We start from the raw sequence: 12,261 nt of genomic DNA on the forward strand, positions 1-12,261 counted from the left end.
ATCTTGAAAAAGCAGAGCAAAGTTGGAGGACTCACTTTAAAGGGTACTAAAAAGCTATAGAACTAAGTCAGTATGGTACTGGCATAAGTTTGGATAAATAAATCTATGAGACATAATAAAAACCCAGGGGGAAAAAACTTACATTTACAGTCAGTTTTCCACAAGGGTGCCAACAACACTCCATTGAAAGAATAGTGTATTCAACAAATGGTGCAGGGAGTGCTGAGTATCTGCAGGCAAAAGAATGAATCTGGAATCTGGACCCCCATATTTTAAATAAATAAAAATTAATTCAAAATTGATCACAGACAGAAACGTAAAAATTAAACCTATAAACTTTCTAGAAGAAGACGCAGTATAAATCTTTGTGGTCCTAGGATAGGCTTTGGTTTCCTAGATACAATACGAAGAGCACAAGTGATAGAAGAAAAAAGCAGATAAACTGGACTTCATCAAAATTAAAACCTTTTTGTTACAAATTACATCATCAAGAAAGTGAAATGACAGGGGAAGGGGGTATATCAAGTGACAGAGTGCATGCTTAGCAAGAAAAATAAAATAAATCAATATATCTAATTACCTCCCCTGTAAAGAAATTGTTTTAATGCTTAAAAAAACTAAAGTGAAAGGACAATCTGCAGAATAGGAGAAAAATTTTGCAAAGCATGTATCTAAGAAGAGACTAGTATTCAGGATATATAAAAAATGCTTACAACTGAACAATAAAAAGAAAATCGACACAATGTTTAAATTTGCCAAGGATTTAAATAAATACACAAATGGCCGATAAGCACATGAAAAGAAGCTCAACATCACTAGCCAAATCAAAATCAAAATGAGTTCTCATTTTACACCCACTAGGACGGTTATAATCAAAACATGGACAATAACAAGTGTCGTTGAAGAGGCAGAGATACCTCATTTGCGGCCAGTGGAAAGGGACAATGGTGCAGCTTCTTTGGAGAAGTCTGGTGTTTCCTCAAAAGGTTAGAGTTATATGGCTCAGCAATTCCACTCATACATGTAGAGTCATCCCTCAGTATCCTCGGGGGGTTGGTTTCAGGAACCCCCCAACCTGGATACCATAATCCAAGGATGTTCGAGTCTCTTTACCACCAGCCATCTGGATCCATGAAGTGGAAACTACAGATATGGAGGGCCAACTGTACAGCCAACAGAATGAAAACATATTCTCACAAAAATTTGCACATCAATATTCATGGCAGTATCATTCAGAGTAGCCAAAGGTTACAAACAATATCCATCCATCAATGAACGGATAAACAAAATTACCAAGAATAGTCCCACAAACTTTTGGTCATTGAATCTTTGACAAAGGAGGTGAGAACATACAATGGAGTAAAGACAGCCTCTTCAGAAAATGGTGTAGGGAAAACTGGACAGCTGCATGTAAATCAATGAAGTTAGACTACTCCCTCACAGCATACACAAAAATAAATTCAAAATGGCTTAAAGACTTAAACATGTAGACAAGACACTATAAACCTCTTAGAAGAAAACATAGGCAAAATATCTGACATACATCTCAACAATGTTCTCCTAGAACAGTCTACTCAAGCAATAGAAATACAAGCAAAAATATACAAGTGGGATGTAATTAAACTTACAAGGTTTTGCACAGCAAAGGAAACAGTAAGCAAAACTAAAAGACAACCTATGGAATGGGAGAAAATAGTTGCAATAAATGAGACTGACAAGGGCTTAATTCCCAGAATATATAACACCTTTTACACTTGATAAGAAAGAAAAACAAACAATTCAATTCAAAAATGGGCAGAAGGCCTAAAGAAGCTTTTCTCCAATGAAGACATACAAATGGCCAATAGGCACATGAAAAAATGCTCAATATCATTATCAGAGAAATGCAAATCAAAACTGCAATCAAATATCACATCTCACCAGTCAGAATAGACATCATTCAGAAGTTCACAAACAATAAATGCTGGAGAGGCTGTGGAGAATAGGGAACCCTCCTACACTGTGGTTGCAGTTTGGTGGAGCCATTGTGGAAAACAGTACAGAGGTTCCTCAAAAGACAAAACATTGACCTCCCATATGACCCAGCAATCCCACTCCTGGGCATATATCCAGAAGGAACCGTAATTCAAAAAGACACCTACACCCCAATATTCAGAGCAGCACTATTTACAATAGCAAGACATGGAAACAACCTAAATGTCCACTGACAGATGACTGGATAAAGAGGTTGTAGTATATTTGTACAATAGACTACTATTCAGCCATAAAAAAATAATAAAATAATGCCATTTGTAGAAACACGAATGGACCTGGAGAATGTCATTCTAAGTGAAGTAAGCCAGAAAGAGAAAGAAAAATACCATATAAGATCGCTCACAAGTGGAATCTAAAAAAACAAAGAAACAAAAAGATAAACTTATCTACAGAACAGAAACAGACACACAGTCATAGAAACCAAACTATGGTTACCAGAGGGGATAGGTTGTGGGAAGAAATAAATTGGGAGTTCAAGATTTGCAGATACTGAGTATGTATAGAGTAAACAGCAAGTTTATACTGTATAGCACAGGAGAATATATTTAATAACTTATAGTAACTTATGTTGAAAAAGAATATGAAAATGAATACATGTATGTTCCTATATAAATGAACTGTTGTGCTGTACACAAGAAACTGATGCAAAATTATAAACTGACGCAACATTATAAACTGACTAGAATTCAATGAAAATATTTTTAAATAGAGAAAAAACCAAAAAAAAAAAAAAAGAAAAAGGATATTATAAAACCAACAGAATAAAGTACTGACTGAGGCTACAACATGGATGAACCTTGAAAGTTTACACTAAAATAAGCCAGACACAAAAGGGCAAACAGTGCCCTTATAGGTGAACTGTATCTAAGCATTTATTGTACTATTCCAGTAAATTTTCTGGAAGTTTGAACTCTCAAAATCAAAATAAAATGTATTATTAATTAAAAACCTAAAATGATTCCTCACAGGAGGGCTTTAATTATTAAATGCAGAAATGCATGTAAAGCTCCTGGAACAACATTTTGCACGTCCACACAGAGTCACTGCTGTCACTGCCACTCAGAGGGTGGTGCCAGCGCTGATGAGGGCTGCCTCCAGTCGCTCCCCTGCAGACAGGAGTGAGGGCCTGGGCTCTGACAGGAAGGGTGACCGGGAACATGGGTTAGACAGAGCCACGCCCCAGACTTTGTATTAAACAACTTTCTTATACAAACTGCTCCATGTAACATAAACACGCTACAGGGATGTATCTTACGACACAGGGAATATAGCCAATGTTTTACAATAACTATAAATGGAGCATAACAATAAAAATTGTGCAACTATTGTACACCTGAAACATATCATATTGTAAATCAGCTATACTTTTATAAAATGTTAAAAAATAATTTTAAAATTTTATCACTTCAGTATTCAATTCGGTTTTTAAGTAACTAATAAACAGCTTACAATGTATAAAATATTGAAGTGTGATAAGTTTGTTTACATATTTATTTACTTTCAGCCTCCTGCTAAAAGAGAAATTAAACAATTTTTAACACAGCTTAACAACCATAACAACAAAAAGACAAAAGTTAGAGTGAAGAGAAAATGGAGATTCAATACTTAAATGAAATCAGGGGGAGGTAAACTCATAAAAACGAATGCCATGAAGTCAGGGTAAGTGTTAAAGGCCGACTAGAAATTCAGCCGTAAGATTCTTGGCAGCTAAAGCAAAGAGTAAAAGATGATGGGGCGGGTGGTAGAGCTCAGTGGTACAGCGTGTGCTTAGCATGCACTGGGTCCCGGGTTCAACCGCCAGGGCCTCCTCTAACAGATAGATACACCTAATTACCTACCCCCCCAAAAGAGTCCCAAAGAAAAGAAAAAGAGAAATTTCTTTCCTAAGAAAACCTGATGTTAAATTTAGATTAAATACTTGAAAAAAAAAGAAAGAAAAATAGAAAAAGATGAGTGACACAAGCGATAATGCCCGTGAGATAAATCTGCGGTGCAGCTGGCAGGTCCCCATGTCCCACGTGGGAAAATCTGAAACATACTTCTCACCACTCAGAGTCATCCTCAGCCCACCCCACCCCTCTCCCTGTCAAATGCAGGAGCACAGGCAGGGCCCGGCCTTTGCTCTCTCTGTGTCAACACAGTGAGACAGAATGGAAGGGGCCAGAGCACAGCCATTCAATGAAGTCCACAGCAATTAACATCAAAATGGTGAAGGATTCAACCCCCAGTAGGCCTTAAGGCTCAGGATGAAGAGATTTTACTTCTAGCAGATCTTGAGCTTCATTATACACCCATTGTAACAGTAACATGGTGAATAACATGCCCCAAGGCACCATGGCCATCCCAAGGCTAGCCACAAAATGTCAAAGGGTGGGAAATGGCCAACTCCCTGGGAATCCCAGCCCCTTGCCCTTAGGCTGCTCCTTCTAATTATTAGCATATAAAACAACCAAGCGCATGAAAACCAGCAACACAGCGCCACCTCGTGGTCATCACTCTCTCTCCCTCTTCGGAGAAGGCACACACTTTGTCTGTGGAGTGTGTACCTACTTTTAATCTGAGCACCCAACCCCCACACCTCGTGGCATTTCTCCTGCCTTTCAACGTGTCTCTGTGAATAAATCTACCTTTACTCAACAGTGGCTTGCTCTTGAAATCTTTCCTGCATGAAGCCAAGGACCCACGTCTAGTGGGGCACATTCCAGGGGCTCAAACAAAGCCTGGGACACAGCCCTTCCCATGCCCCACATGTGTTTTCTTGTATCAACAGGACTGGGATATGAAGGGAGTTCTGAGGCCCCAGCTAAGGGACAGAAGTAGCCCCCAGGACCAAAATGGCGGGCAGCCCCTCCCCCAGCAGGGGCCCTGAGGTCAGCCCGGTTCTCTGTGGTTCTCTGTTGTGCTGACTCCCCAGCCAGAGAGCGTTCTCCTTGGCCTGTCCCCACAAAACCCTTCTCTCCAAAATGCAAGCACATCATGTCACAGTACTCTTATTCAACCAGGAAATTTTCAGCCTACTTTTTCCTTCCCTAGTAAAGAATCTATCTGTCCTCCCTCCCATCCCACCACTTCTTTCTTTGTGAGAACTCTGTACTCCCCATACACCATCCTGAACGCAGGTGCCTTGCTGGCTGGGACCGAGATGTTTCAGTCTCACACAGCCTGCATCCTTTCACTTTCCCCTTTCTACCTTAAAAAGCCTTTCCTGAGTCTCCCACCCCTCTGATTCTGAACTTCACAAAGTGCTGAAGTTGCAGTCACTGTGTGCATACATCCCAGGTTTTGACTAGGTTTCCTTCACAAGATCTTCATTAAGGAGCTTCATCAAGAAGTTTAAAGAGTCTTTTCTTACATCGGAGTGGAGGAGCCTGCATAAAATTTAAATGGCCTTGAAGAGTTAACCAGGGACAGAGAGGTCATAGGTCTTATTCAACAGTGTCATGAGACAAAATGTTCTTCGAAGGCTCAGAGTGGCTTCTGAACACGGAGTCGGGAGGGAGGAGGTGCCAGGCTGTGAGTGGGATGAGTGACACTGGGTACGCTACCCCAGCTGGGGAAGTATTGGATTTTGTTCTAGTTTTCCAAAGAATTTCTTACCACCTTTTCTCTTATTGTCACATACCATTTCCTACGGATTAAGAAAATCAATGTCAGTCATTTGGGCAACTTGGTAGAAGCTACACTATGCCATTCACAGGGCTGGGATGTAACAGCCACACCAGTCTAAGTTGAAAGACCAGTAGGGGTATTTCCAAGGTAATCACGGGCATGCAGCAATCTCCCCAGCTTCAATTACCTCATCTCAAAGGTGGGGCCAATAAAACTACCAAGCAAAGTGCGTGATGATTATGCCCGACATCTGTTTACTAGGTAAGTGCCCGTGACAGCTGACGCTGGATTAGGAATGAGTATGATCAACGAGGCCCAGTCAGCCTGGTTACATGCACCCTGCCTTCATGCCTTGGTGCAGGAGTGGAGATTGTTTAGCTGAAATGAACGCCCCCAGAGCAGCCCCGAAGGGAAAGCTCCCAGCTCTGCACGGCGAGACGTGTTCCTTTCCTTCTCTGAGCTGATAACAGTTTGCAGTCTTCTGTTTTTACATTTATTCCTTTAGTACCTGCCTCCCCTCCGGAGTTTTTGCTTAAGCAGCACAGGTCCAGGTTTGTGTTGCTGCCTGCCGGATATTCTGGGCTGGGAGACAGGCGACCCCACGTCTGGCTCTGGGGCTGAACGGAGAGGGCAGAAAGCCCAGGGGCCCATGCTTAACAGAGGCCCCTGCACCCAAAATTATGGTCTGACTTTGGGCAAATTACACCGTCTTCTTTACCCTAAGATTCCTCATCTGTTTATGAAAATAACTGCCCATGGCACGTAGAGTTTCAAGGATTAAAGGATATCACCAAATTCACAACCTATTCAAGGGGCTACCAGTACGTCCTCAACAGGCACATGCTACCTTTACGGCTGTGACACACGCTAAGCGGGGCGGAAGGACACAGTGAACACTGCTAAGTGCCTGTTAAGTGTTTCATGTGTGTTATAATACTGTTTAAAACTTACAACAAACCCAGGAAGAAACGAATATTATAATGCATATTTCACAGATTCACCAAAAGTTTAATGGAGGTTACACTCTAGTCCAAGGTCCTTTGGTGAGGAAATGGCGATTTAAACCTGAATCTGAGCCCAGGCTTGGGCTTCACCTCTCTCCAATCCACCTCACCACTTGCCTATGAAATCCACCTGTCCAATACATGTTTACAGAGACCAGCTCTTAAATGCAAATTGTGCCACCGTTTGTCAATGTTTGTTAATTACCATAAACTGCTCTCAGAAGCCGCTAGAGAAAAGACAGGTTGACCCACATCCCTGCCAACACAGAAGAGATATTCTGCCTTGCGTTCTCCTGTAATGTGCAGAAACCCTTCCCTACACCACCAAATTCAAATGTATGCTTCCTCCATGTTTATGTTTGCACACGGCTTATTAAAGTAGAAGGTACCTGCAGTAATTCCATCTCGGTTCCTTTCCAAGTTTCCAGATTATCCAAAATCAGTCTGTGAATGAAAATACTACAATGTGAATTAAAATACTACAACCATGTCAGTAAACAAAGAATGCTGAAACCAAGTCATCAAGGCTGCCGCCACACCCCAGTGCGGACAAACCTGAAGCCCAGCCTCTACAGCCACTCACAATGCTGCCCTCTGAACAGACTGAGAATAAGAAGACAGGATAATTGCCCTAGATAGCTAGGTGCTTGTCTAAAGAATGAATCCAGTGAGGTCAAATGATACATACAAAGGCACTAAATTCTTTAACTTGAGATGCCTGGATTTCTTTAGATAACAAGCAATCTTTTATTCTTCCAACTCCCTGGTCTTTGTTGTAAAGCTCCTATATAATCCTAGTTCCTCCCTTACTTCTTGGGAGCAGACCCTCAGACAGATTTGAAGTCTGTCATCCCGCCTCGAGTCCTTCCGCCTAATAAAGTGTAACTCTAAACTTTCAGGCTACACATTTCTTTCAGTCGACAAGTCCCAGAATAGACACAACTCATCAATTCTGTAATGGAACACACTGGATCAGGAACCAAAAGCGTGTTCTAGTCCAGAAAAACTACGGGTCCCTCTTTCTTTCTGTCATTATACAATCCCACCAGAACTCATTAATTTGCTGTCTGCTCATCTGGCAACCAAACTCAGAGAAGAGTCAACTCAGCAGAGTGCTCTACTCGGGAGAACACCCCGCAGCAGCACTGCAGGCTACCTGCCCTCCCGCACGTTCTGCCGACCCATAGTGTCCTCTGTGGAAACCAGGTCAACAGAGGTGTTCCCAACAGCTGCAAAGTCCCACAGATTAAATAAAATCATTATATTTTCTACGATATGTTATGTATATTACCATCTCTGAAAACAGCTTTGCCAGAAGCCCAAATTTTCCACATTAATCTGCATAGGCAATTCCTGCCCCCAAGGGAAAACAAGTCTTATGACGATGCTAAGGGCTCCAAAGTCCTCTCCAGGACCATCAACCAAACTGCCTGCAGGCCTGTAGCTGCAGGCGGCTACATGTCTGTTTTTAAAGAAACCCCTTCCTGCCCTCGGGCGCTACAAAGTCCCTCTATGACCTCCCATCTCAGGGTAAGAGCAGCCACTGCAGAAACTTGCAGGGCAGCACTGACAGGACTGGACACAGAGGATCAGAGCTAAACTAAGCCTTCTGATGACACGAGCTTGTTACTGTGTCATTTTACAGATGAAGGTATATACAGAGAGGTGGGGTGATCTTGCTCAAAGTCACACAGCTAATAAGTGGCAAAGTCTATAACTCAGCTCCACCCTCTGGCGTGACGCTCCAGCTGGGACACCCACAGGGTTCTCTCGTGCCTGCCTGACCTGTCCTTTACTGTCACTCATAACCCACCACAGTGTCTGAACCTAGCCTGACTTTTCAGCCTCTTCTCCCTCTAGTTTCTCAGGAACAAGGCTGCTCGGGCCACTGTGTGACTTCCGGCTCCCCAAACCCTCAGTGCTCAGGGTGGTCTTGCCTGTGCAACCAGCACCCTGCTCAGAGGCTCTTCCTCCCCTGCAGGAGGACGTTTCCACTCTCCGCAGGGACACCCCCTCAGGGAAGCGCTCTTCTCGCCCTCAGCACGGCAGGTGTCCCAGGCCACATCCCGAGTTGCCCCATTAGGACTGCCTGTGCCCAGGTCGGCTAGTCAGACCAGCAGCCTCAGAACCAGGGATTATGCCCGGGTCTCCCTGCAAACCTACTGCCCGCCTGACAGCCCCCAGCCAGTAGGTCACCTGGAAGTCACAGCAAGTGCCCCACCCAATCCCGAAATCTCTTCATTTGCCAGCACCGCTGATGACTGGTCTCCAAAGTTTGGTCAGTTTCACACAAAACAGCAGCTTCCACTGAAGCTGAGGGTTTTCACTTCTGCTCCCCATCCTTACTGGAAACGTCAAGGGAAACCAAAAGACCTTTTCTCAACCCTTTTCTGATGACACCTTCCCACCCACAATACTCACATTCTCAAGAGCTTTGGGTCCACGTGATTTTGTTTCCCTTATGCTAAGTGGCTCAAAACACTGCAGGATTTTTCTCTTTTGAGAGTATTTGTTTGTACTGAGTTTATTGACTTCAATCTCTTTTTGTCTCTCTCTTAAGTGTCCCTAGCATTTGCCACTTCTTACTCCCTTCAGCAGCCTCCCTCCCATCATCTAGTCTAGGAAATCATCTGTGATGAGGGGCCCGGGGGCAGTCACAGAAGATGGAACAAAGGTACAGAGAGGCTACATAATTTGCCCGAGAAGATCAGCTTCAAGCCCCAAAACTGTGTGTCACGTCCCTCTGTTTAACACTTATGCTAAACTAGTTAACTTTTTATAGATTATGGTTATAAACAGATGAGGTATCAAAATACATAGAAGGACACACATCAGCTCTAAGATGTTTATTAACTCCACTATTTTGTTTCTATTTATTTTACTTCTATTAAAAAATATTAGGAACCTCTGCAGTCAATATAACAAAATGTTAATGGGTGTTAAATCCAGAATATAGAGGCGTAAGTGTATCATTACTCATAATTATTTGTATGCTCACAAGACAAAATGATTTGAACGTCTCTCTCCCCTCCCCCTACTCGCTACTGGCTCTCACCTGAGCTCCCAGACCACACATTTAACAGCCTTTCACTTTATCCACAGCTGAACTCATCAGGGTTCCCCCAAAGCTCCCTCTGCAGCTTTCCCTCCTCAGAGCACAGCAGGACCATTATTTACGTCATTAATCCACCCAGAAACCTGGGCCTTACTCCATCCTACCTTCACAGACATCATTCATCCTTTCCTTTTTACCATCTAAACATGCCTAAAATCTGTTCGTTTTTTCCCGGTGACTGTTCCATTGACTGTCCCACCGCTCAGGTAGAAGCCACCAACACTGCCCACCTGGACTCACGAGTCTCCCAAGTGGCCTTCCAGCTGCTCTCCCCTACTTGAGACAAATTGGATTTTGTCACTCCCGTTCTTTTATGACTCTTTTCAAACCTAGTGTTCTTAGAAGAAACTCCAAGTTCTTCACATGGTGAAGGTGTTTGCCATGAAACTGTCAGCTCAGGGAGGGCAGGAGCCCCCTCCACATTGGCCCTCCTCTTTCCCCAAGGCCCCGCCCTCTCCCTCGGCCCCGCCCTCTCCCCCTCACCCCCGCCCTCTGGCACAGCGCTGGCACAGGAGGACCTGCTGAGCTACACCAGCCTGTATTCTAACCCTGGTGTTCAATTCTTAGTAAATTGCTTCACTTATCCATACAAATCCAAGGTAGATTAGAAAGATTTTAGATGTTGAGCTAGACTATTGATTTGGGGATTTTGCACTAGCAACCTGCAATTACATGTTCTAATGATTCTGTCTTCTTAAAACCACACCCAGATTTAAGGAGTTATTTGTGGAATGTCTTCGGAGTAAAAGGGACTGTACTTTTACAGACTTTATGTTGTATAACATGAACAACCCGGAAAGGGTCACAAGTGGAACTGCCTCACAAGTGACAGAAGACAGGTGAGAGGCAAAAAGCAACAGGTCGCAAAGACGGTAAGAGCAAATTTGTTTTGCCAACCCCCCCAAAAATGCCTGAAAGAACCAAAAATTCTGAATTTTGAAAGTAAAAGATTATCATATAGTGAAATAAAATAAATAATCCTCTTCATCAGGGTTTCAAGATCTGACTCCAGATTTTTTAGCAGGCCATACTGAATCCTAGCACAGAAAAATCAGATGGACTAGTGGTGAGTAAGTTCCAGGAAAACGGCAGTAATTCCTCCACTTGTGTAAGGACATACACTCACCTGCCGAAAGTGAATGTAGAAAGCATTCTGGAGAAATTCGGCAGCTTCCAGGCTCCGCTTCTGGATGCCGAGGACATGGACAGCTTGGAAGCATGCTTCTAACTCAGTCACCGGAATTCTTACACTGCAGGGGTAAAGGAGGCCCTCAGTCGAGAGCAGAGATGTTCCTGTCGTTTATCACAGGCCGTGCCTCAGGGACTCAGTGCCCTGCAGCAGCCCGGCCCCAGGCGAGGACACGCAGCGTGGCCCACCCAAGCAGGAGGTGCACTGTGCTTGAGAAGGCCCATCCCCGATGGGGGCAAGAGTGGCTGGTGGGGTTGAGTGAACATATAAATGCCCACAAAAATATGCCTGCATTCATTCAAGTGATACAAGCAACAGTAACAGGCTATTTAACAAAATTTCAATTGTCAGTGGAAATTTTGCCATTCCTTTCCGCCTGTCCCCTGCACTCTGAAACAGGCTTAGGCTCTCTCACACCTGCAGCTCTGAAGCAAGAGTTGTGAAGTCATTTTACTTTGCTGCAAGTGTCCTCGGTCCCCTTGTAACTGTGTCTGTCCTCTCTTAACACAGTCGGATATCTTCCTGGATCTCTGCCTGAGTTCCTTTCTCCTCCTCCTCAGATCCTGAGATAAAGGACAAGTGAAGGCACATGACCAGAAAAGGCACTGTGGACCTGACTGAAATCCACAGTGACCCCCTAGGTGAGTGCTGCCCACCCCTTACATTCGATTCTCAAGTTTTTGCCCAGGGTGACATCCAGCCCAGAGAGGTGGCCCAGGCCAATTGAAAGCTACGTGGCTTGGGCACGGGGACAGGTGCAGGAGCTGGTTCCGGGGTCAGGCCCCTCCCCACCTCTGCTCCCCTCTCTCCCGAGGCCCCGCTGCCAAGCCCTCAGGCTCCGTGATCTTATGTCCTTCTCTTCTAATCTACTCCAAACCCTTTTCCTTTTCCTTTTCCTTTTTTCCCTAATTATCCCCAGCTGGAGTGATTTTTCAATCGCAGTATCTGAAAAAATTTCCTGCAGCCGAAAATGAGGTCTCAAGAAGTCAAAGCACATATGCTACTTCCTGAAGAGTGCCGCTGGCTAGGGGGACCCTCAACAACACTCACATGGCATCAGACATGTTTCAGGGTTGGCCACCCCCAACAAGATTGTGCTGTGACCCCTATGCCCTCACAGCATCTCTGCTCACAAAAATGTAGTTGGCCCACTTATCGGTTATTAAGAAGCAAAAATCCAAAATTGCTCATGTTTCTTACTAAAATTATCTATGAAGCAGAAAAGGGAATTGTAATAGAAAAGAACAATTTTGAGCCCTTTTTAGGTCTGTTCCTTTGGCTTTAAACCTGTGCCCTGTTTTCTAGGCTCA

The 12,261-nt window shown here is 43.9% G+C and overlaps 1 protein-coding gene across 3 annotated transcripts in view; it reads right to left on the reverse strand.

The window, feature by feature from the left end:
* LOC141577197 (uncharacterized) overlaps positions 1–12,261 on the reverse strand; it is a 139,488-nt gene that overhangs the window by 70,387 nt on the left and 56,840 nt on the right. For all 3 annotated transcript variants that reach the window (XM_074361342.1, XM_074361341.1, XM_074361340.1), the window contains exons 20-21: positions 10,889–11,012; positions 143–230 (exon numbers count right to left, since the gene is read on the reverse strand). The gene's annotated coding sequence lies outside the window, so the exon portion shown is untranslated. The remainder of the gene's footprint in view (positions 1–142; positions 231–10,888; positions 11,013–12,261) is intronic.

The sequence above is a fragment of the Camelus bactrianus genome, chromosome 3 (assembly GCF_048773025.1).
Source record: "Camelus bactrianus isolate YW-2024 breed Bactrian camel chromosome 3, ASM4877302v1, whole genome shotgun sequence".
In the NCBI taxonomy this organism is placed as follows: domain Eukaryota; kingdom Metazoa; phylum Chordata; class Mammalia; order Artiodactyla; family Camelidae; genus Camelus; species Camelus bactrianus.